Raw genomic sequence first — 22501 nt, 5'->3', positions numbered from 1 at the left:
CAGACTCCAGAGAAGCCAATCCACAGGTTAGTCAGGTGCCCAAGACACAGCCTGGCAAGCAAACAAGGGCTGGGCACCTGCTCCTGCCCACATTTGGCCCAGGAAACACTGAGAGACTTGGCAGTACTCTGGGACCCGAAGCTGGGAAATGATGAAAGAGAAACAGGAGGGATTACAACGTCGCAGCCAGAGGTCTGAGGGACCAGAGCTTGCACTGAAACAGAAGCCATGCTGAAGATAAAAGATCTCATGAGATATCAAAGAAACTGGTCACCAGAAAAGCTGAATTACGGCACTGGCTTCAGCTGCTGACATCCACACAGCTGCCTGGAGCCAGCATCCAGAGTGTCCAGTAGCTTAAGGGTCCAGCGTCTCCTGGGTACCCATGCACCCCTTTACTCAAGGTGGCCTGAGGGAGAGCCCAGCTTGGGCAATCAAAAAGAAAAAGACAAACAAGCTGGCACCAAAACATGAAAAATGGACCGATGTGGGGCAGCTGTGCCCTTTCGAGGAGGACCAGCAGCGCGTGCAGAACCACCTGTAAAGCCAGCCCAAGTTCTTCCTCAGTCTGACCTTAGAACTTAAAAAACACCAACCAAAATGGAAACACAAGCAGAAAGCTGAAATTCAGTGAAAGCTGGAAACACAGATAAAATTACTGCTTAAGTTTGCCACCATTTATCACAAAAGAAAAAATCAAAGAGAATACGGCATTTCTTTTTAAGGTGTATTAGCAGTCTAAAAAAATACTGGTGCACGGTACAAAAAAACAATGAAACCACTGATTGCGTAATCTCCACAACATATGAGTTCCTTTTATGGTCATGAAATGATGGTGGGCCAAATATGGGGTCTAAAATCCAGGAGCAAGAAAAAAATACATCGAATTTTAACCTCAACTATTTTGGTGGCATTTAGGAAACGTGCTACCTTAGACTTAAGGTCTTACCTGGACACATAGCCATGTACACTGTGGGCCTGACTCTACCTCCCCTCATCTATACACTAAGAACAACACTGGGGAATAGCAACACATGACCAGAAGAAACAGAATTGAAGGAAAGAAGCCATAAAACGCAGATGTAGGAGAGAGATGGGGACACTAGAGCAGACAGGCAGGTAACACTAGACTTCCTAACTTGTGACATCTGCTCTCCGAAAAACAACCCTACCCTCTCAGATCAAACCCAAGAATGTTTTTCACATTTCCCAAATGGTCTCCTTCCTTTTTTTATGCTATTAAGGTTCTCTTAACTAGTGATGTGTCTGGGCTACTCCTTTTCCTCTTCTAGAAGAGCAGGTAAGTCTTGGGGTGGGGGATGGGGTATTAGTAATCTAAACATTAGTGTGAATTTGTCCAATCAGACAGCATTCCTATTAACCAAAAGCTATCTACAGCTACTCACTCCCCTCCCCCACCCCCATCACAATGCATAGTTTTGACGAAGAGGGAAAAGAGGGGAAACCATTGGTACTTGGGGGTGTGGAGTTCTTTGGAGGTTGATGCATCCCTCAGCGCCCTGCCACAGAATCGTGAAAGACTGAGACCACAGCCCCCTGAGGAACAGCAGAAAACACCCTGCTCTTCTTTCCTACCAACAATTAGAAGGCATTTTTTTCAATGTCACTTATTCTAGCCCCATCCCCTGATCAGGGGACTTCACAGAAGTACAACCACAACTTCCCATTAAAATACACCTTAAAAATGGCATCAAAAGAATAAAATGTCTAGAATTAAATTTAACAAAAAAGTACAAAGCATATACTCTAAAAATTACCAGATATCATTTAAAGAAATTAAAGATCTAAATAAGTGGGGAAAAAAACCTGTTTATGGACAGGAAGACTTAACATTGTTATTGTTAGGACAGCAACTCTGCTCAAACTGATCTGTAGATTCAATGCAATCTTTATCGGAATCGCAGCTGACTTTGTGCAAATTACAAGCTGATTCTAAAACTCCTATCTAGTTGCAAGGGACCCAGTATAGACAAAACAACCCTGAAAAAGAAGAACATAGTAGCAAGACTCTCACTTCCTGATTTCAAAACTTACTACAAAGCCACAGTATGTAAGAGAGTGGCACAAAGATAAGCAGATAAACAGAATAGAATTAACAGTCTAGAAATAAATCCATACTTTTATGGTTACCTGATTTTCAACAAGGCTGCCAAAACAGTTCAATGGGGGAAGAAAACCAGTCTTTTCAACAAATGGTGCCAGGACACGTGCATATCCACAAGCAAAATAAAGCTGGACCCATACTTCATACCAGCTAGAGAAATTACCTTGAAATGGATCAAAGACCTAAATGTAAGAGCAAAAATTATGAAACTCTTACAAGAAAATACAGAGGTAAATCTTCATGACGTGGGATTTAGCAAAGGATTCTTCGATATATACCAAAAGCATGAGTAACAACAACATCAAAAAAAAACAAAACCCAGATAAATTAGACTTCATGAAAATCAAAACTGTTATTCTTCAAAGGACACCATCAAGAAAGTGAAAAGACAATAAATGAAATGGGAGAAAGTATTTACAAATCATGTATCTGATAAGAAACTTGACCTAGAATATATAGAGTTCATACAATTCAGGAATAAAAAAACCTTAAGAATCTAATATATAACCTGGTGACTATAATACACTGTATTGTATAATTGAAATTTTCTAAAAGAGTAGAACTCTCACCAAAAAAGGGGAGGGATATCAATAGGTAGGGTGATGGATGTGTTAAGTAACTTGATGGGGGAATCCTTTCACAATGTATACATACCATCAAATCACATCGAACACTCTAAGTAACTTACAATTTTGTCAATTATGCTTTGGTAAAGCTGGAAAAATAATAAAAATAAAATATATATGTTGTATTACATTACACATATAAATAGAATAATAAAAAGACCACTGACAACTTATAGAGATAACTGATAGCTGATAATTCAAAACCAGGCAAAGGATCCTCAACAGACATTGCTCCAAGGAAAACAGAGAAATGGCCAAAAGCATATGAAAAGATGCTCAATATCATTAGCCATCAGGGGAGAGCACATCAAAACCACAATGAGATATCACTGCATTCCACTAGGCTGACTAGAATCACAAAGTCCAATAATAACAAATTTGGCTAAGGATATAGAGAAACCGGAACCCTCATACACTGCTGTTAGATTTGTAAAGTAGTACAGCCACCTCAGAAGACAATCTGGCAATTTTTCAAACCACCAAACACAGGCTCATCATTTGACCCAGCAAGTCTCCTAGGTGGATACCCAAAAGAAATGAAAATGTTATGTCCACAGAGAAACTACTATATAAATATCAGCATTATTCATAATAGCCAAAAGGTGGAAATAACCCAAACGTCCAGCAATGGACAAACGGATAAACAAAATGTGGTATATCCATCCAATGGAATGTTATTTGACAATAAAAAGGAATGAAGTATTGATACACCTGCAACTTGGATGAAGCTTGAAAACATCAGGTTAGAAAAGGTCCACAAGAGTCCACCTGTTATAGAATTTCATTCATATGAAAGTGCCGAATAGGGAACTAAGGACAGAAAATAGATTACTGGTTGCTTAGGGCTCAGGTGGGGGGTGTGGAGAGTGAAAGGGTGGAGTGTAGGGGTTCAGGGAAGTGACAGCTAAAGAGCAATGAAACGAGGTGATAAAAACATCCTAAAATAGTTGTAAATATCTGTAAATAAACTGAAACCAGTGAATAGTACACTCAGCTGGGTAAATTGTATAGTATGTGGATATTTCAAGAAAGCTATTTTTTAAGTGTTACCTGAAACTCTGAGTTTGACCCATTTTATTCATAGCCCCGGTGTCCCTCATCCTACAAAACACCATGTGTGCCAAACTGAAAGCCCTGTGGGCATCATGTACCCCTAGGGTTCTCTCACCCCGACTTGGCTCTGACCCCATCCTTGCTGTGCCATCCCGTCTTCCAACCCTTCCTCCCACTATGCCTCGGAACTTCATTCCTAGATCCAGCAAGGGGCCCACATTCACACCCACCTCAGCAGCACGATTCTGGCTGGGCCCTGACCACTCTTCCCTTCCCTTGTGACCCTCCCAAGTCAGCACTCCCATTTCTAAGGACCGGGAGAAAACCAAATTCCCCAGGTCACTACAATCTCCAGACAATAACCTACCAACAAGTGCCTAGAACCTAGGAATGTGGCCAACTCCCTCCTCCTCACTTCCTGGAATGACTTCCTTCTCGCCAGTTTCCTGCTTCTCCTTTCTACATTTTTAGGAACCTTCCCTGTGCTTTCCCATTTTTTCCTGATCCCTCCAAGGAGGACCTCATTCACGGTAATGACCTAAAACCTCTTGGTCTTGCCTTAGCCTATTGATTCCTGTGACCTAACCTCTTACCAACAATGTGTTTACCATGTGACCATATCACATCCTAACCAGGAACTTCTCTTTGAAATGTAAAACTAAAAGTCTCCTCTGATTACCCTTCTTTCTCACTTCCTCATTCTCATCCAATTTGCTCCTCCATTTGAATGAAAACCACAAGAACTTTGATCCTACCCTTCCTATTCTTCCTCTGGGCCTCACTTCCTCGTATAGTCTCCCTCCAGTACCCCTCATTTCCTGTTCCATCGACACACTCTATATGTCAACCTCCAAACACGGATCAACTTAACCTCTGTCACCTCCATTTCACCTACCACTGAAGAAAAATGCCATCGTTTCTATGACTGCCTCCATCACCAGGTTATGAGTTCCAACTTCAGTGGGCTCCTCCAGGGTTCAGGAATCTTCCACTCATGCCAGCAGCTTCAGACCTTCACCCCTCACCTCCAGCCACCTACCTCCTCCCAGTTTGCTACCCCACCCCATCATCTGATAACTCTTATTTCCCATTTCATCAAAACAGTAAGACCATCAGGTTTACATTCTTCATCCTGGTTCTCTGCCCCCTTGAAATCTACCCACATACTCACCCACTTCCCTCAGTCTCAGAGAAAAAGGGTCACATTTCCCCCTGTCTTTGTGATCTTATTTCTCCTACCTCCTCCAAGACGTCGGTTCAAGTACCCCTCAGCCTTACTAACTCCAACTGCTTCCTTCTCCAACAAACGAGCTCAAGTGCCTCTTATCCCAGTGTAGATGGGCAACACTGGCTAATTCATTCAACCTATTAAGGACCAGGCACTGCTGCAGATGTCAGAGATAGGACAACGAGCAAGACACCAGGTCCCTCATTTTGCTTACATCATAGTGGGAAGGGATGGGAAGACGACATGTAAACAAATAGACAAGGTAATGAACAAGCTTAATGAAGAAAACAACAGGATGATGTAATCGAGCGTGATGCCGGGTACTTGGTGGGGACTACTTCACATTCGGGTGATTCGGAAAGGCTTCTCTGAGGAAGTGACCTCTGAACTGAAACCTGAAAGGCCAAGAGGGAGCCAGTGACAAGGCGGTCTTGGGAAACAGCACTCCCTGGTGAGGCTCCCATGGGGGAATGGGCCTTCTTCTCCCCAGTTCTGCACTGATACCTCCCGGGCTGGCCTTGAAGTACACAAGGGACAGTATGTTCCTGGTGGGGACATGAAAAGGTTCCCTGGTGAGGCACCACACACGGCTTCTCAGCAGAAGCCACGTACTCACTGTCACCTTCCACTTTAATCAGGGCAGTTCCCAAACGGGCCACTGGCAGCCCTCTTTCCTTCCACTCTCTACTCATTCTGTTTTGGCTAACACTCCCTTATCACATGCGAAGGAGTCCAGAATCAGAACTGCCTTTGAGGACAGCCTGGCCACCTCCTAGTGGACAGCTCCATCCAGACATCTGTAGGCACCTCTAACTTACTGTGTCTAATCCAAGCTGGCTGTCACATGTCACCTTTTCCCTGCACTTCTGTGGCCTAGCCTATTCTACCACCTCCTATGTTGCCCATTTTAATAATGAATCACATCAACATCTACACAGTGACTCAAATGGGAGTCCCAGAAACTGTCCTTGACTCCTTCCTTTCCCTTACTTTCCAAATCCAACTGGTAAGCAAGCCCTCTCTCTCTGAATACCTCCTACGTCCATTCCCTTCTCCTGGCCTCCAGGGTCAATGGACTAGCTCAGGATCTTGTCATTTCTCTACTGAACCCTAGCTGAAATACTGGAGATTCCCAGGGCCCAACACCCTTAGCAGATGCTCAGTAAATGATTTTTGAATAAACAAAAGAGAGGGAGCATGCATGAGTGAACAGAATGATTAAGTGATCAAATCAATGAATAAATAAAAGAATAAATGCATGCCGTGTACAAAGAAAGCTAAGAAATATAAAGTCTAAAGGAGGAGTTAAATAATGTCAAAGGAGTCAAAGGAGTTAAATAATGATCTACGGTGGCAGGGTTTAGATTCATACATAGCAGGGTTTCGATTCAAACTGAGGTCTGCAGGCCCCAAATCCCATCATGGCTAATGGTCACAGGCTTACACGACAGGCTGGACCTCAAAAGGTAATAGTAATAGCCAACACACAGAGAGTGCTTCTGATAGAGTCACCATTCTAAGAACTTCGCATACACCCTCACAAAAGTCCTATGAGGCAGGTACAGATGTGATCCCCGTATTAACAGTTAAGGAAACAGAGTCACCAAGAAGTTAACAATTTGTCAAAGGTCATAAAGCTACTGAGTGACAGAATTGGGATTTGAACCCAGACAGTCTGGCTCCAATGTCTGCGTTGGCCGTCCCTTTAACCTTTTGGCACACTGTCTTCACGATGGAGGGAAGATGGCAGAGGGAGGTTCCAGGTGGAGGGAACGTACGATTACACGCAGCAAGGCAAGAAGGTGGGAGTCAAATCTGGCAACAGGAAGGGGGGGTTGCTGTGGCTGGGATCAAGGGGAAGTAGAAAGTAAGGCCCCAGAGAAAAGACAGTGTCAGACACAAAGCTTCCTGTTACCTGGTCCAGGGCCAATGGCCAGTCTTGTTTGATACGTAAAGTGCCTCCATACTTTCACAAGGTAGTGAACTGTCAGAGGAACGTGTTCACTCTGTTTTCTTAACCACGGTATTTAGTTCTCCTGAATATCAAGGTGGAAGAGCTAAAAGGCAAAGGAAGAGCTAAGTTGTTCAAGGTCCTACGGTTAACTAGATGGTACAACCGGCCCCAAGGTCCATGGAAATAATCATTGGCACCCTAACCTGCAAGCATTTATTTTTGACACAGTATTAGTTTGAAAAGATTACCCATATTTTTAAAAATCTCTAATTTTGTTTCATAGTACTTCAAATGTGAGCCAATAAATTGCCATCTTCACACCTCACTACTGTGAAGTTATATACAAGTCAGTCAAATATAAATTTATATTAGAGGGGTGCCTGGGTAGCTCAGTCAGTTAAGCATCCAACTTTGGCTCAGGTCATGATCTCACGGTTCATGAGTTCGAGCCCCACAACAGGCTCTGTGCTGACAGCTCAGAGCCTGGAGCTTGGCTCAGATTCTGTGTTTTCCTCTCTGCCCCTCCCTCGTTCGTACTCTGTCTCTCTCTCTTTCTCTCTCTCTCAAAAATAAAAATCAAAAAAATTTTAAAACATTTTTAACTAAAAAAAAAAAAAAAAAGACTCTCTCTTTCCTGGGGCGCCTGGGTGGCTCAGTTGGTTAAGTGTCCGACTTCAGCCCAGGTCATGATCTCGAAGTTCGTAAGTTCAAGCCTCACATTGGGCTCTGTGCTGGCAGCTTGGAGCCTGGAGCCTGGTTCGGATTCTGTATCTCCCTCTTTCTCTGCCCCTCCCCTGCTCGTACTCTGTCTCTCTCTCAAAAATAAATAAAACATTTAAAAAAACTTAAAAGTAAAAGAGTCTCTCTCTCCTGGGGCGACAAGGTAGCTCAGTCGGTTAAGGGTCCGACTTTGGCTCAGGTCATGATCTCCCTGTTGGTGAGTTTGAACCCCACATCAGGCCATCTGCTGTCAGCACAGAATCTGCTTTGGATCCGGTCTCCCTCTCTCTGTGTCCTTCCCCTACTCATGCTTGCTCTCTCTCAAAAATAAATAAACATTAAGAAATATATAAGATTCTCTCCCTCTTTCTTTGCTCCTCCTCCCTGCTCACGTGTGCACGCGCGCACTCTCTAAAATAAAAATAAATAAAATATAAATTTATAGTAGGAAAACTTTAGTAGAAAAAACATTAAAAGGCAGACCTTAAAGCTAACCTTTCACCCTAAAACTGCTTCGGGAAAGAAAAGGGAAGCAGCCTTGCAAGCCATCTAAGCAAGCCCTTAGGTCCCTATGGACCTACAGGTTCCTAATCTCGTCAGTCACTGGAAATGGTCACCTTGGAATCTGTAAGTGCTACTCTGGTTCCCTCCTTCATGAGGATCCAGGAGATCAAACAATGACCACAGCTTCAAGGCCTCCCAACTCGTGGGAGACCAACATGGTCATCCCTCATGGTCAAGGGGAGAGACATAAATACTAAGTGAAAGAACCCAAAGAAACGTTCTCTGACCTTTGAAAGTAAATATTCCGGAGGGCTCGTCTGGCTGCAAGGGAAAGGGGCAGGACCAGATCACTCAGTGCCCTCTGCCATGGGAATACCAAGCAGGGAGGGAATGGGAGATAAAGCAGAGGCAGGGTGACATGAGCAATGCGTCTGACAGAAATAACCCCTGCCCCAAGCCCGTCAGAGCCCAACGTTAAAACCTGCTAAATAAACTACAAGTGCACCCTCTTTCTCTGCCCCTAACCCACTCGCATTCTGTCTCTGTCTCTCTCAAAAATAAATATTAAAAAAAAATTTTTAACTACAAGTATAAAATTAAAATCACTTGTTCAGCCCCTTAACGTAAGTTGTTGCTGAACATAGAGAAGTAGAGGGCCAGGAAGTCACTAGGGTGCCCAGCAATCAGCTGGCCTCGCTCACTCCTTTTACGTGATTCACTTCCTGCCCCAGCATAACCTTGACAGCAAGCTGTCAATGCTGGATCCGTGACCTCGAGGGTGTGTTGTACATCCGGAAAGGAGCCTTGGCCCAGGGAGTCTGGCTAGGCAAGGGCTCACAAAACTGACCAAAGTAGAACTATTGATTTTCACAAAACTGACCAAATCAAACAAAGCCAAAGGGAGTGTTTTCCAAACAACACTGATCTTGTGGTCTTGTGAAGTCCAAAGATTAACAAAATACTAAGAAGGCAAACAAATGCAGGTGGCTGGGGAGTGGGAAAGAAAACTCAGACTGGCTTTGTTCTAGGAGCAGACTTGACAGATTCAGGTTCTTTGTGAATATATCTGGATTGAAGCAAAAGCCCAGATTTAACACTGGTTAAATGGTTACCTTCACAAATTTGAAAAGCGTAAGCTAGCTGGGAGAATCATCATGCCCATTAACTAGCCCTGTCACGTGGTTCTGGGCTGGGCACTGCTCTGCATGCTTCAGGGGCACATAAGACAGGACTCCATGCAACTCAGGCCAGGATTTACACCTTGACCCTGACCAGAATACAGGGTTACTGACTTCAAAGTCTAGAGCTCACACACCCTCCAACCCAGCATCCCTACTTCTAGGAAGGGATTTCTGAGAAAAACTGGCACCAGTTGCAAAGTCCCATCTGTGAGGCTGTAGCCATGTTTATTAACTGGAGAAACGGAGACAGCGTGAATGCCCGTTAGTAAAGGACAGATTGAATAAAGTAAGGCGCATTCATGGCATACCTTGCAGTTGTTCCAAAAGAGGGGATGGGATCTGTAAGTGCTGAGATAGGGGATTATCCACGATGCACAAAGTGGGAACAACAAACTGCAGAATGATATGTAGTGTGATTCCACTGTTCAAGCGTGTACATTGTCAAAAAGAAAACCATAGGCCCAAAATGGAGTCACTTACACAAGGCCACGCCACCAGCCGGGGGGTGGGGGGGGTGGGGGGGGGGGTTGCTTAATGCCTAACCTAAATGCAGTTTAAAAACCTCCCCCAGAAAAGTAGTCTTAACCGGTCAGTCAGGAATTTTCTGGTCAACACTAATGAGATAATCTGTTACAAGGGCCTCTTGGTCCTACTCCTCCACTCTCCCCACAGAAAGAAGGTAAAATAATCTGCAGGTAATACCCCCACTCTTCCCAAGGGACAATGGCTTTGCCTGAAGCAATTTTTTCTTTTCTTTTGCTAACAACTTCCCTGCCCTACCCTCCTTCCTATAGAAACCTTCCATTTTGTACAGTTCCTTGGAGCATCTCTCTACCTGCTAAATGAGATGCTGACCCGTTGAATTTAATTTTTTAACAACATACATGTGTATACACTTAAATGCCCAGTGATGCATTGAAAAAGATTCCACAGGATATGTGCCAAAGTGAATGCAATGGAGGTGTATGGGGGGGGGGGAGGGAAGGGGAGGGAAGCACTTATTTTTTTTTTTTTTTAGTTTATACACTCCTGGATTGTTAAGAACTCTCATTGTTAAAAATGGGATTTTGTAATTTGAAAGTATTTATGTAAATATATATATATAAAATAAACCGGAGCCCCTGGGCATCTCTATTCCTCTTTTGCTGAATCAGAAGATCCCAATTACTAGGAAAGGAAACACGGCCTGGAGAAGTGAACACACCACTTTCTCCAGAAGTGTGTAAGATATCTCTCCCTCCTTTAGCTGACACATCAGGCCAGATTTGTATTCAGTTCCGATCCATCAGAAATGATGAGGGAGCCTGAGGCAGGCTGAGGGGCAAAGCACAAGCTAGGACCCCCACCCCCACCCCGCCCCCGCCCCGGTGGGACATGTATGATATTCCTTGGACACTCCAGGCTACTCCAAACCTGGAAAGGACAACAAAACAAATGGTTAAACTGGTAAGAGTCTCCACCAGTTTGCCAGAAAAAGGCAATCCCATCATAGCCTAAAGTCCAGGAACTCCCTACTGTCTTAATGTTCATGCTTTACTGGAGGGAAAAACAACCTTAGCTTGACAATAAATAGCTAGGCTTCCAGTAAGTCTTTTGCATGTAGAAGTCTCTTTGGGAAACTCCCTCTCAGACTTTATCTCCCCCAACTCCATTAAACAGTCACCACCACCCCCCCCACACACACACATAACCCCAGTGCAACTCTTCCTGCCAACGGGTCCTGTCCCCATGCTTTACTAAAATCACCTTTCTGCACCAACAACGCCTTCAAGAATTCTTTCTTGGCAGTCGGCTTCGGACCCCACGAACCCCCCATCACCCCAAAACTTCATCAAAAAACAATTATTATTTTTTTTAATTAAGAGAGAGAAAGAGAGTGAGCAGGAAAGGGGCAGAAAGAAAGGGAGAGAGAGAATCTTAAGCAGACTCCATGCTGACTGAGCCCCGACATGGGATTTGATCCCACGACCCTGGGATCATGACCTGAGCCAAAATCAAGAGTCATACAACTCAACTGACTGAGCCACCCAGGGGCCCCAACAGTTAATTTTTGAAGCAAGATTCGCATTAGCAGAAACACAAAACAGGAACTGTAGAGCAAATCCACATGGTTTGAAAGCCAGCCTGGCCCGGCCCGAACAGACTCATCTAAGTCTGTGGCCAGTATCAGGCACTGACAGCCAACAGCTTAACTGGCCAAAGTCTCAGGGGTATGTCTTTCCAACTCCACCCACCTGGTCTACACCCATTTCTGAATATATCATTTATCTCTAATTCATCCTTCCCTTGCTTCCAAATGGATGGGAAGCATTTCCCAAACAGCTAAGGCAGTAAAGCTATTAACATAGGAATTGTGATACAGATACGGTAAGAATGAGGAAAAAGTAAAAAGGTCATTTTAAGTATAAACTCCTAATATTTAATTTTGGGTTGAAGCATATTTAATTTGGGGTTGATATACACTAGGGCTCCTTAAGATCTGTACTGTAAAACCAGGGAATATAACAATCAGGAAAATCATCCAGAAGGACAGCACTACATTCTCCACTTCTACCGACTCAGTAAATAAATCTGAACAAGCTTCCCCATGCTCTTCAGAGGACACTGGCCTTTTTCTAAGCCTTTGTCTTAATTCTCATATAAGTCTAATCGATCTTCTGGCACCTACCTAGCTTGCTGACACAGCAGCTTAACGATCCTCGATAACCAGCTCAAAAGGCAGCATGGAAGTGTTTAGTGCTCATACTTGGAGCCATTCACACCTGGATTCAAATCCCAACCATTCCACTCATGGCTGTGTGACCTTGGCTGAGTGACTTAACTTCTCTGGTCCTCCATTTTCTTATAGGGGCAAAGAAAGGATTCTTTTTTTTTTTTTTTTCAACGTTTATTTATTTTGGGGACAGAGAGAGACAGAGCATGAACGAGGGAGGGGCAGAGAGAGAGGGAGACACAGAATCGGAAACAGGCTCCAGGCTCTGAGCCGTCAGCCCAGAGCCCGACGTGGGGCTCGAACTCACGGACCACGAGATCGTGACCTGGCTGAAGTCAGACGCTTAACCGACTGCGCCACCCAGGCGCCCCAAGAAAGGATTCTTAATAGTGCCGGTTTCGTAGGATGAGAATTAAATCACATAATGACTTACTGCGTTTACCAAGTATGCAATAAAAGTTAAGTGTGACCAATGGCTGAATTCTTGGCACCTTTTTCTTCAAAATCTAAGAACAACGAAAGATGCAAAAAATTGTATATTTTCAATAAAAAGCTCAATTGGATGGCTGCATATACATGTATGTATATGTCCCGGAGCAGAGAGAGAAAAGCAAAACTTGCCATTCACAAAGGATGCACAAGACCACTGCATCTTTAGCTATAAAAATATCCATGTAAAACTATAAACACTGCAGCAAAATCAACGGCCAAACAGAATATGGCACTGGTACAGAAAATACGCATTAGCCTAGCTATTCGTGATTGACTGTCACGAGAAATAGAAATGGAGATGTGATCTAACACTACTGTGTCTTAAAATCCTAGTCTATTACAAATGCTTCCCAGGCAGCCCCATTATGAATGTGATTTCACACCAACAGCTCTGTATGAGCCGAATTTCCATATCTTAGGTGCCAAGGACAGTTGGCCTGGTTGAAGACCAGCAATAAATCTCCCTTTAGGCTTCCATTTTCCAAGTTAAGTATCCTCAGGTATTCAGTGGCTCTTGATAACCAGGATAAAAAAAAAGATGTAAACAGGTACCTTTCAGAGTCTCCAAATGAGCAGAAAACACAGATAGTAATAAAATAGCTACCATTCTGAGTGTCAACTATGTGCTGGCATTGTGCTGAGTATATTATGTGCACTGCCCCGTTTAATTCCTAAAATCACCCATTTTATAGATGAAGAGGTCAAGGCTTAGAGAGGTGAAGCAGCTTGCTCAAGGTCACCAACTTGTCCAGGGGCAACACTGGAATTCAAACCTACCTGCCTAGTTAATCACTACTCACTTTTCAGATCTCGGTTCCACTCACACCAACTCCCTCCAGCAAAGTCAAATCCCCTACTTCCCTTGCACCATTGTCTTCCTCTGAAATTCTGATCACAGTGATATTTGTACCCTTATTTGTGTCAATACTGAATTAATGTCTGTCTCCCCACCAAACTGTAAGCTCAGGGATAGCACAGCTCCTCGCTGTGCTTGTTGACTTAGGGTCCCTGACCTCCTACCCCAGTACCATGCACATAATGGGTTTTCTACAGACATTTACACTGATTGTGCAAAAAAGTGGGGAAAAACAGTATTTAGAAATCAGCCAGCCCGCTTGGGCACTGCACCAAGCACAGGCAGTTCAGTGTTCGTCCGTGTGTGGGCACCACAATGCCTCCTGCCCATTCTGAGGGACAAGATAACTGGAAGAACTGGAATAAGCAGAACTGGAGGATCTCAAGCACAAAACCTCCCAGGGGTGAGACATGGTTTATCTTCCCATCTGAAAGAGGGCAGTACAAGAGATGGACTCTTCATCAACCCAATTAAGATATTATTAATAATAAATCAGGGTGGCTCAGTCGGTTAAGCGTCCGACTTCAGCTCAGGTTGTGACCTCACGGTCCACGGGTTCAAACCCCATGTCGGGCTCTGTGCTGACAGCTCGGAGCCTGGAGCCTGCTTCGGTTTCTGTGTCTCCCTCTCTCTGTCCCACCCCTGCTTGCTCTCTCTCTCAAAAATAAATAAAACATTTAAATAATAATAATAATAAATCATGCTTCTGATTCATTGTGGTCAACTCTTTCCACTGCATATGGCTTAATTCTGTTTTGACATTTCTTTAATTAAATTCTTAAAGATTTTGCTTTTAAGTAATCTCTGTACTCAATGTGGGGCTCAATCTCACAACCTTGAGATCAAGAGTCTCATGCTCCAGCCAGGCGTCCCCTCTGTTTTCTTGCCCCCCCCCCATTCTAATCTGCATTCTATTCCCTTCCTTGAATATCTTTTTTCTCAAATACTTGAAGCAGAATCACATCCCATTCACAGGCTAGTTTCTTAACACTCAGCTCCGAAACCAAAAGCAACTGGAAATAAAGGAAACTATATACAAACAAAAAGCAGTTATTGAATCTCAGCATTTCTTTGTAAGGCACTGTCACAAGGAAAATCCCAATGGTTGAGAGTAAAATTTTTTGTCTTTTTTTAAGTAGGCTCCACGCCCAACATGGGGCTCAAACTCACGACCCCAAGATCAAGAGTCGCGTGCTTTCCCAACTGAGCCAGCCAGGCACCCTTGAGCAAAATCTTTTAAGCAAATCATATAGCACCATCCCATATTATACTCCATTCATAATATTAAAATGTTAAATGGTAGAAGCATTAAGTCCTTCACAAGACTCGAAAACACATCCCGAGCAAGCTTTTTAGTCCAATAAGATAAAAAAGGAGTAACTTTTTTAAAGAGAAAATTACATTTGCTACCTGTCAAAAAATCAGGTTTTTTAAGGGCTCAGGATCTGATTATCAGTCTGATGATAGTTCTAACTTTGTAATGTTTTTAGTTTTATATCACAGGTGAACGCTGAGCTTTAAGAGTATGGAAGAGGTGGAGACAATCCGGAGAGGGGGTTTTGTTACATAAATGCTCAGGAAAAAGGGGGAAAAGGTTAACTTAGTCCCACTGGTTTAGCAGAGCCCCAAATTCATGAAAGGTCTACATGATCTAACCCTTTTTTAACATGCAATCTTACCCTGTGATCCAGTAACTACATTACTAGGTATTTACCCAAAGGATACAAAAATACACCCTGATGCTTATAGCAGCATTATCAACAATAGCCAAACTACAGAGAGAGCTCAAATGTCCACTGACTGATGAATGGATACAGAAGATGTGGTACATACATACCACGGAATATACTCATCCATCAAAAGGAATGAAATCTTGCCATTTGCAATGACGTGGATGAAGCTAGAATGTATTATGCTAGCGAAATAAGTCAATCAGAGAAAGACAAACGTCATATGATTTCATTCATATGTGGAATTAAGAAACAAAACAGATGAACACGTGGGTCAGGAAAAAAAAAAGAGAGAGAGAAACAAATCACAAAAGATTCTTAATGATAGAGAACAAACTGAGAGTTGATGGAGGGAGGGAGGTGAGAGATGGGCTAGATGGCTGATGGGCATTAAGGAGGGCACTTGTTGGGATGAGCACTGAGTGTTGTTCGTAAGGGATGAATCACTGAAGTCTACTCCTGAAGCCAATATTGCACTGTATGCTGACTAAAATGTAAATAAATGTAAAAGAAAAAAAACAGCAATCTTTATAGGTATAGAATTCCCCCGAATATTCTTTTCAGAGAGTCACAGGTACAGCAGGTTCTCCGGGCCTGGCAGAACAACCAACCGTGAAGAGCCCAGTTATGCAATGTCTTAGTCAAGGAAAAGTGTTGCCTGTGAGGGAACAATAGCCCTGAGGAGACAAAATACCAGTGTACAAGTTCTAACACCATCCAGTATCTACTAGAAGGACCAATTCTAGAGAGCTGCTGTGTGATATGTACTTATCGTTAACAATACTGCGTGTCAGTGGCACCTGGGTGGCTCAGTTAGTTGAGTGGCCGACTTCAGCTCGGGTCACGATCTCACGGTCAGTGAGTTCGAGCCCACGTTGGGCTCTGTGCTGGCAGCTCGGAGCCTGGAGCCTGCTTTGGATTCTGTGTCTCCTCTCTCTCTCTGCCCCTCCCTGCTTGTGCTCTCTCTCTCTCTGTCTCTCAAAAATAAATAAATGTTAAAAAAAAAATTTTTTTTTAAATACTGTGTAGCGGGGCGCCTGGGTGGCGCAGTCGGTTAAGCGTCCGACTTCAGCCAGGTCACGATCTCGTGGTCCGTGAGTTCGAGCCCGCGTCAGGCTCTGGGCTGATGGCTCGGAGCCTGGAGCCTGTTTCCGATTCTGTGTCTCCCTCTCTCTCTGCCCCTCCCCCGTTCATGCTCTGTCTCTCTCTGTCCCCAAAAAAATAAATAAACGTTGAAAAAAAAAATTAAAATAAAATACTGTGTAGCATACTTAAAAATCTGTTAAGAGGGTAGATCTCATATTAAATGTTCTTACTACAATAAAAAAAAAAGATGATCAGGTATCTGCTAAGTGGTTTTCTAGTCCACACATGAAGGCTGAGAGAGAGAAACTGCAGGGTCCCCAAAATGCCCATGCATGGAGGTTCTTCGCGCCTCTTCTGTGCATGTGCGCACGCAGCGCACACACACACACACACACACACACACACACACACACACACACCTAGCTTCTTCCTCCTTTTGCCAGTTAACTTCTACATCTTGATTCCTATGTGTGCTTCACGTATCTTTTTAATATAAATACTAGGCCCTTTCCCAAGATGCAGCACGGTGTATAAAGAAGAACAGAGGGGCGCCTGGGTGGCTCAGTCGGTTAAGTGTCTGCCTTCCGCTCAGGTCATGATCTCACGGTCCGTGGGTTCGAGCCCCGCGTTGGGCTCTGTGCTGACAGCTCGGAGCCTGGAGCCTGCTTCGGATTCTGTGTCTCCCTCCCTCTCTGCCCCTCCCTGCTCGCTCGTGTGTGTGTGTGTGTGTGTGTGTGTGGTGTGTGTGCGCGCGCGCGCCGCACTCGCTCACTCTCTCTCTCTCTGTCAAAAATAAATAAACATTAAAAAAAATTAAAAAAAAAAAAAAAAAAGAGGTTCTGTTCCCAAGTGTGCTACTACCTGGGAGTAGACTCAGTCCAAGCCAGTTTCCTCAGCAGAGGAAGGGATGAAAAACTACAATCCTGATCTCAAGGGCCCAGTACACGCCCTAACATGACAGTTTTAAGAACTATGTGTAGCCTATGCTCTGAATGAAGTAACCCACAGCCAGACTCACGCACGACCATTGGCATCTGGAGCTTCCTCAGAATCTATTTTAAGCAACTCAAACTTCTTTATCACAACAGTCCTAAATCTCCAGTGACCCCTCCTGGCAACTATCATGAAGTCAACAGTGACCAAAGCTTCTGTCATTTGCTGCAGAAGCCAAGATCCTCTTTCCTTTCCTGCACACAGGACTGGGAAGCAGCCCTGAGTCCAGGGGGCACACCTGTGCACTCACCTACCAGGCAGTGAGAAGGCGGTGAAGTTGGCAAGGCCAGGCGCCCATACAAACACCGCCCAGATGCCAGCTGAAAGCCCCGGCAGAGGAAAGAGAACCTCCACGGCATGATTAAGGGAAAGGAAGAGCAAAGCACTCTCAGACGTTTCCCAACCCATCACGCTATCACCCAGAAACCCAGGAGACCTTGAGCCCAAACTGCCGAGTTACTAGAAGGCCTCCACCTTGGTAAACCGAAGGCTGCATTTACAATCACAGCTTGGCCAGGGTGCCTGGGGGGCTCAGTCGGTGAGTAACTAACTTCAGCTCAGGTCATGATCTCATGGTTCGTAGGTTCAAGCCCCACGTCGGGCTCTGTCCTGAATGCTTGCTTGGAGCCTGGAGCCTGCTTCAGATTCTGTGCCTCCTTCTCTCTCTGCTCCTCCCCGCTTGTGCTCTGTCTCACTCCGTCTCTCAAAATAAACAATGTAAAAAAATAAAAAATGAAAAAAAAACAAAAAACCAATCACAGCTTGGCCCTGTCACGGACATTACCATGTCCCCATAAGCTGGAATACATATGTTTTTGTCTCTTGTTTGTGATCTGTCCCCACAAGAGTAGGGCAGGCATCGCATCTGTTCTATCACTAATGTATACCTGCTGCTTGGCACAGTATCAGCCACGATGTCGGTACTCGATGACTATGGAACGGATGAGTGAATGTAACAAATGATGAATGATATCCTAGTCACAACAGTCCTCTGAGGCGGGGCAAGTATTACGGTCTCTGTTTCTCAGATAAGAAGAGACACCTAATGGAGGTGATGACTTATCCAAGGACAGGCAGGCCTGGGCATTTCCTCACATGATCATAATAAATCCACTCATTAGCCCTTACCTGTCCCTTTGCACAAGTTCACTCACTTATCAGATAATGTAGTAGAGAAGAGGCCTTGGAAGACTGACACTCCAGCTTGTAAATTCTTAGGAGACAAAAGCAGGAGTGAGAGGAGAGGCAGAAGGATGAGATAAGCCAAGAGCATAGAGTTGGGGGGGTGAGGGGGGGATGGGGAGGAAGGCCAGGCGGGAATCCCGTATTTCAAGGACAGCTCCCTGAGAGGCCCTGGGCATCCCCGAGTCAGCAAGAGGAATCTGAGCAGCTATGAGGAAAGAGGGATTCCAAAAGGCAAAGGTTGAACACACAGGACACAAGGGACTAGGGCAGTCGGGTCTGGAAAATCCAGATTCCCATTTCTGCTTACAATGCTGCACCTCAGGATCATTCTCTCCAGAACTCTGAAGGTTCTGGTGGCTCATCTGTGCAAGAACCACCCTACATGTTGAGAAGACACAGACCCCAAATGGCCAGAAAGAGTTGGCTTCTCAAGGCAACAGGGATAGGCCCACACTCACCACCGGGCCAGCCATCAGCCTGTGGGGACTTGCTAAAGCCACACAGCTCAGGTCTCTGCTCCTTTGTCTGTGGGGACACAGAAGAGGCTGAAAACTGGCTTTGAAGAAGCAGGTGACTCTGAGCATCTACACACATGACAGCCAGCTACAGATCCCACAGTGTTCTCTAGAGACACGGAATCCTGGTGATCCAGTACTGACAAGACACCAGGTGGTGGCCCCGAATCCAAATCCTGCAGGGTGGCCCTGGTAGCAGAGAGGAGAATGAAGAGTGACCATCTTGGTTAGAGGTCAGGCTGCTCAGAGTGAAGGGATGGAGTAGAGGTGAGTGGGAAGAAGACTCTGGAGTCAGGGCTCAAAAACCACACCTGCCTCCCCTCTTAGAGAAACCTGATCAGCACCCTCGCTGAACTCATTGTCATCCTACCTGCTGAAACCTCTAGGGCACTAAGTGGATGTCCTTCCATCCAACTTCCAAGGCCACCATCATCTGGCTCCATGGTCTGAAACAGTCTTAGTTTCTGCTCCTTCTTCCCACCGGCGATCCCACCATTCAACTGAGAGCCTTCCTCTCCCCAGCAGTGGGCTCGGTGTCCCCAGATGCTCCATCACGTCTCTCTGCCTATCTCTGCCCTACCCATCCGTTAGGGCAAAATATCAAAAGCGTACACCTCCACAGCCCTTAGAATGGCCAGAAACTACTCCGAGCACTCGACACAGGTTAACTTATTGACTTTGCACAACAGCCTTTCGAAGAGGCGTTATTAAGTATCCCCACTTTACAAATGAGAAAACTGAGGCACGGGGAGATTGACTTTCTCCAGGCCCCATAAATAAGAAGAGGCAGAGCCTGGGGAGCCTGGGTGGCGCAGTCGGTTAAGCGTCCGACTTCAGCCAGGTCACGATCTCGCGGTCTGTGAGTTCGAGCCCCGCGTCAGGCTCTGGGCTGATGGCTCAGAGCCTGGAGCCTGTTTCTGATTCTGTGTCTCCCTCTCTCTCTGCCCCTCCCCGTTCATGCTCTGTCTCTCTCTGTCCCCAAAAAATAAATAAACGTTGAAAAAAAAAAAAAAAAGAGGCAGAGCCAATATTCAAACCCACAATCCGCACCAAAGCCACACTGCCTCTCACGGCACAATTCACCTGCACCTCTTCCCCGAGCCTTCCCTGGCTCCTTCGTGGACAGCTCCTTGCAAATCTTCATGCCACTTTCCATGTTTGCTTGGCATGGTAATTGACTAGATTCTTGTCTTCTCTTCCCTCCTAAACTCGAAAGCCCGTGAGAGCAAAGCTTCGGGGCTATTTCTACATCATCTTTGCACGCATTTCCTATAGCTGCTATAACAAACTGCCATCAATTTCGTGGCTTAAACAACACAAACTTATTATTGTACAGCTCTGTAGATCGGAAATCCAACACTGATCTCTCTCGGCTAAAATCAAGGCATCTACAGGGCTGGAGGCTTTAAGGGAGAGACTGCTCCCTTGCCTTTTCCAGCTTCTAGAGGCCGCTGGCATTCCTGGGCTCCTGGCCCTCTTCTCCATCTTCAAAGCCAGCAACATATCATCTCTCTGACCCTTCTTCTGGGGGCGCATCTCCCTGACCACGGCCAAGAAAGTTCTCTGCCTGTAGGGATCCATGTGATTCGACTGGGCCTACGTAGAAAACCCAGGATAATCTCATCTCCAGGGCCTTAATTTAATCACATCCACCCTTGAATACAAGGAAACATTCACAGCTTGTGGGGATGAGAACATGGACCTTTTGGGGGGCCATTATTCTACCACAAGCTTTGTATATGCACTTTGAACACAGTGTTCCCCTGACTAGTGGAGAACCGAATCCCCATCAGAAATCAGCTGCACCAGCCCCTGAATGTTTGATCAGATGGTCCTTCCACTGGCCTCTGACTGTGGTGTACATTAGTCTCGTGTCCCCAAAGTGGCCAACAGCTCTTTGAAGAGTGTCCTCCCTTCTCACAGCCCCAAACTGTGATAGTGGTGAACACATAAAGACGTTTAATAACCTGGGGATCAAACACAATGCTGAATCTATACGTAGGTTCAATCCCTACCTCAACGACAGTTTTATGTTCTATTTTTTGTTTCATATTTATTAATTTTTAAAACATAACTTATTTCAAAATATAAAATACACGAAAGAGTATAGAATAAAAACTCTCCCTCTTTTCCCTACCTCTTCATCATTTTTAATATAACTTCCAGAGATATTTTATGCATATGTGAGTACATACACATATGATCCCCCCCCCGCTTCCTTTTCTGTAAATCGTAGACTCACATATGGTCCTTCCTACACTTCACTCTGTACTTAACAATACACACTGCTCCACAGATATTCATAGACCATTGTTGTTCTCTTTTTGTGGCTGTGTACTACTCCACTGTGCAAATGTACCCTAATTCATGTTCACCAGCTTGCACAGATAGGCAGTCTTGCTGTTAGAAACAGTGAATCCCGTGAATTTATCCGAAGGATAAATTTCTGCACATGGAATTTCTGAGTCAAGCAAGACCATGTGAATTTTCCACTCTGACAAATACCAGCAAGACAGCCTCTATAGGAAACTAATACACATTCTTCAAGCGAGTATGTGAGTTCTGTTTTCCCACAGCCTCCCTAACATGGATGGTTTTCAAAATGTTTTCTCTTTGTGAATCCCAGACAGGTGAAATGTTGTAAATTTCAGTGCAATTTAATTAGGATTTAAAAAATTATTTGTGAGGTCAACATTTTTATGTGATTAGGAGCCACTAAGTTATTTTCTATGAATTGTTTGCTCATATCCTTTGACCATTTTCCTATAGTATTCTTGTTCTTTTCCTTATTGATTTTTAGGAGTTCTCTATGTATTAGGAAAATTACTCCTTAATACATAACATGAAATACAAATGTTTTTCTGGTTTGTAAACTTTTTTTTTTTTTTTTTTTTGCTTATGGGGTTTTGCTATGCTAATTGTTTTTAGGTAATGAATTTTATCAGTCATTTCCTTTATGGCTTTTAAGTTTTACCCCATACTTACAAAGCCTACTCCTAGTGTAAAGTTATAAAAATATTCTCCTTTAAATTATTCCAGAAACCAATCATCTGTAAGCAGTGAAAATTTACCTTCTATGTCATAAATATATCGGGGCCGTAAGAGCTATTGGCCATAATGTACACAAACAGAATTTAAGTTCTTTGGGTTTTTTGTTTGTTTTTTTTTAAGAGAGAGAGAGAGAGAGAGAGCAAGAGAGCATGAGCAGGGGGGAGGGGGAGAGGGAGAGGAGGAGGGAGGGAGGGGGAGAGAGAGAGAGAGATTGAGAGAGAGAGACAGAGAGAGACAGAGAGAGACAGAGAGAGACAGAGAGAGAGAGAATATCCCAAGCAGGCATCAAGCAGGCTTGATCCCATGATCCTGGGATAGTGACCTGATGAGCCAAAATCAAGTCAGATGTTCAACCAACTGAGCCACCAGGTGCCCCCAGAATTTAAGCTTTTCAAAGTTAACTTTATTTTCTGACGTTCTGACGTTTATAAAAGCACTGTCCCATGACAGTTGGTGAGGCAGGCAACTTACGTGTCTCATTTCACACAA

General features: G+C 44.4%; 1 protein-coding gene across 3 annotated transcripts in view; it reads right to left on the bottom strand.

Moving 5' to 3' along the window:
- The window catches only part of SNX10 (sorting nexin 10), a 75422-nt gene that overhangs the window by 40925 nt on the left and 11996 nt on the right, over positions 1 to 22501 (bottom strand). The window contains exon 1 of one of the 3 annotated variants that reach the window (XM_030308131.1): positions 4976 to 5186. The exons of 1 other annotated variant lie outside the window; for it this stretch is intronic. The gene's annotated coding sequence lies outside the window, so the exon portion shown is untranslated. Of the gene's footprint in view, positions 1 to 4975; positions 5187 to 22501 lie in introns of those variants that run through there. One more of the 3 variants, XM_030308130.1, reaches the window with a different exon arrangement.

The sequence above is a fragment of the Lynx canadensis genome, chromosome A2, assembly GCF_007474595.2.
Source record: "Lynx canadensis isolate LIC74 chromosome A2, mLynCan4.pri.v2, whole genome shotgun sequence".
NCBI classification, from domain to species: Eukaryota; Metazoa; Chordata; class Mammalia; order Carnivora; family Felidae; genus Lynx; species Lynx canadensis.
This window is presented reverse-complemented; position numbering and strand designations above follow the sequence as displayed.